Source organism: Miscanthus floridulus, chromosome 10 (assembly GCF_019320115.1).
Source record: "Miscanthus floridulus cultivar M001 chromosome 10, ASM1932011v1, whole genome shotgun sequence".
NCBI classification, from domain to species: domain Eukaryota; kingdom Viridiplantae; phylum Streptophyta; class Magnoliopsida; order Poales; family Poaceae; genus Miscanthus; species Miscanthus floridulus.
The window spans coordinates 53,060,866-53,064,704 of record NC_089589.1 but is presented as its reverse complement, the minus strand read 5'-3'; the positions used below and the strand labels follow the sequence as shown (position 1 = coordinate 53,064,704).

The following is a 3,839-nucleotide window of genomic DNA, read 5'->3' as shown; positions in this document are numbered from 1 at the left end:
ACCTTTAGTCCCGTGTGCAGCCACGGCCCAGGACTAAAGTTGGTTTTTGACGGGCCGCAAAAACACTTCGCTCGGGACTAAAGGTGGGCTGCAGTTTAGCTTCCCGCCAGTTTCCAGAAGTTTTTTCTTTTTTAATATATTTATTTTATATAAATATGCAGAGAGTTGTTAATTGTCTAGTAAATAAAATATTAGCCAAAAAATTACAAAAAAAAATCCTGGACCCGGTTTTGCATTATCATACACAACAAAAATCTATAACCTAAACTCTTTTGTTTTACTGTATAAATATTTAACATAGTGTAAATAATAATCACAATTTGCACCATGCAAAAATACACTGCTTGATTAGAATCATTAAAACTATTACTTTTCGATAGGAAATTAGTTTTCATATCTTATTAGCGTTGATCATTTGGTTTTTCATCACACATTCTCCACAGGAAATCCACTATCAAGAAGAAAATTCATTTAAACCGTAGAAAATATGAAAACACGACAAAAAATTTGAAGTCACAATTATTATATAATAGGTCTAATACATCACCATATCAAACGAGAACAATGAACTTCTTGACGTATGTCCCTTGGTTATGATCGTGACGTAACCATGGAGTGTCCTCATTATTTAGCAGGATGCTTGGGTCACTGTTTACTATGAAGGGCGGAATTTCATCATTCTTTTCATAATCTTCTGACTTGTCAAACCTATCCTCGATTCCCATGATGTTTCTTTTCCCTAAAAGAACTTTGTGGCGCTTTGGCTCATTGTCTGAGTCGTTGTCGTTGGTTTTCCCTTTCTCCGGTTTGGTAGACATGTCCTTCACATTGAAAACCTAATTCACATCCTTGGCTAAGACGAATGGTTCGTCTCTATACTCAAGATTGTTGAGGTGCACTATTGTCATTCTGTACTAATGGTCCACTGTTACCCCACCTCCGGTCACCTTCACCCATTGGCACCAAAACAAAGGGACTTTCAAATAAGGTCCATAGTCTAATTCTCATATCTCCTCTATGCGGCCATAATATGTTTCCTTATTCCCATTTGGGTCTATAGCATCTATGCGGACACCACTATTTTGGTTGGTGCTCCTTTTATCTTGGGCTATCGTGTAATATGTATTGCCATTTATCTTGTATCCTTTGAATGTCAGGATATGCCAAGATGGTTCCCTAGACAACAAGTACAGTTGGTCATCTAGACTCATGTCCCCCTGACATCATTTTTGCAACCAACCACCGAAAGATTTCATGTGCCGACGCGTAATCCAGGCTTTAGTCCTCCCTGGGAATTCGGATCGTACAATGTCCTTGTGTACCTCGATATATGGATCCACCAAGGAGGAGTTTTGTAGAACTGTGTAGTGTGCTTTACAGAAATAATCGTCCTCCTTGCTAATATATGCTTTCTTCCCTAGTGTTCTCTTTCCACTTAGTCTCCCCTCATGCCGTGATTCAGGAACACCAATTGGGTCGAGGTCAGGAATAAAATCAACACAGAACTCAATGACCTCCTCTGTTTCGTAGCCCTTGGCAATACTTTCTTCTGGCCAAGCACAGTTCTAAACATATTTCTTCAAGAGTCCCATGAACCTTTCAAAGGGGAACATGTTATGTAGGAACATAGGATCAAGAATACTAATCTCTTTGATCAAGTGAACTAGGAGGTGCGTCATAATATTAAAGAAGGATGGTGGGAACACCAACTCAAAGCTGACAAAGACATTGGACCATGTCGTTCTATAGCTTTGCTAGATGCGCTGAATTGATCGCCTTTTGAGAAATTACGTTGATGAATGCACATAGTTTCACAGCGGCTAATCGTATATTTGGAGGTAGAATCCCTCTCAATGCAATCGGAAGCAATTGCGTCATAAGCACGTGGCAGACATGAGACTTTAAGTTTAGGATTTTTTTCTCTGCCACATTTATTATCCCTTTATATTTGAGGAGAAGCCAGATGGGACCTTGATGTTGTTTAGGCATTCAAACATGCTTTCCTTCTCATCTTTTCTAAGAGTGTAGCTAGTAGGACTTAAGTACTGGCGTCCATCATCTACCTTCTCTAGATCTAGGTTCTCTCGTTCTTTCATACACTATAGGTCCTACCTTGCTTCAAGTGTGTCCTTAGACTTCCCATACACACTCTTGAAGCCTAGCAGATTCACAAAAAGATTCTTTGTCAGGTGCATCATGTCAATCACGCCGTGGACCTCTAGGACTTGCCAGTAGGGTAGCTCCCAAAATATGGACTTCTTCTTCCACATGGATGCGTGTCTATTAGCATCATTCAAGATAGGTTGGTTGCTAAGTCCCTTCCCAAAGACTACTTGTACATCCTTGACCGTATTGAATATATCCTCACCATTACGGTTGTCAGGCTTTGTTTGGTGCTCTGCCTTACCTTTAAAATGCTTGCCTCTCTTTCTTAGGGCGTGATTCAATGGAAGAAATTGATGATGGCCCATGTACATGACCTTTTGCACATTTTTTCAAAAATGTACCTTCTATGTCATGAAAACAGTGCGTGCATGCATTATATCCCTTGTTTGACTGTCCTGAAAGATTACTAAGAGCAGACCAATCATTGATTGTTACAAACAATAATGCTCGCAGGTCAAAGTGTTCCTGTTTGTACTCATCCCACATACGTACTCCTGTGCTGCTCTACAAAAGTAGAAGTTCCTCAACTAATGGCCTCAGGTACATATCAATGTTATTTCTAGGTTGTTTCGGGCCTTGGATGAGCACTGGCATCATAATGAACTTCCGCTTCATGCATAACCATGGAGGAAGGTTGAAGATACACAGAGTAACAGGCCAAGTGCTATGACTGCTGCCCTGCTCCCCGAAAGGATTCATGCCATTCGTACTTAAAGCAAACCTTAAGTTTCTTGCGTCATCCGCAAACTTTGAGAATTCTCTTTTGATTGCTCTCCACTAAAACCCATCAACAGGGTGTCTTAACATATCATCTACCTTATAGTCTTCTTTGTGCCATCGCAGCAACTTTGCATGCTCTTTGTTTCTGAACAAACGTTTCAAGCGTGGTATTATAGAAGCATACCACATCACCTTGGCAGGGATTCTCTTCCTAGGACGTTCACCGTCGCCCTCAACATCACCAGGGTTATCTCGCCTGATCTTATACCGCGATGCACGGCATACTGGGCATGCATCCAAATTCTCATACTCCTTGCCGCGGTAGAGGATGCAGTCATTAGGACATGCATGTATCTTCTGGATTTCTAATCCCAGAGGGCAGACGACATGTTTTGCTGCTTATGTAGTGGCGGGCAATTCGTTTGCCTTCGGAAGCATCTTCTTTGCGATAGTCAGTAACTCCTCAAATCCCTTGTCGGATACACCATTCTTTGCCTTCCATTACAGCAATTCTAGTGTGGTACCCAACTTTTTTTGCCCCTCTTCGGCAGTCGGGTATAGCAATTTCTTGTGATCCTCTAGAATGCGCTCGAACTTGATCTTCTCTTTTTCACTTTCGCATTCTCTCTGTGCATTACGGATGGTCTGGCCAAGATCATCATCGGGATCATCTTCTGCCGCTACCTCTTCTTTAGCAGCTACCTCTTTTTCAGCTTCCCCCATTGCAGTATCATCAAAGGCACCGTATTCAGCAAAACCATGAATAATCATGTTGTCATCATCCCCTTCTTCTTCTTCGCTCGTGTTTAGTTCCCTGAATTTGGGAATTTGGGCTACTGTAGCACGTTCGTTTTTATTTGGCAAATAGTGTTCAATCATGGACTAATTAGGCTCAAAACGTTCGTCTCGCAATTTCCAACTAAACTGTGTAATTAGTTTTTTTTGTCTACATT

At 41.2% G+C, this 3,839-nt stretch overlaps 1 pseudogene; it reads right to left on the bottom strand.

Moving 5' to 3' along the window:
* Window positions 1–551: 551 nt before the first annotated feature.
* Window positions 552–3,609, bottom strand: LOC136488637 (uncharacterized; annotated as a pseudogene).
* Between the last annotated feature and the right edge of the window lie 230 nt (window positions 3,610–3,839).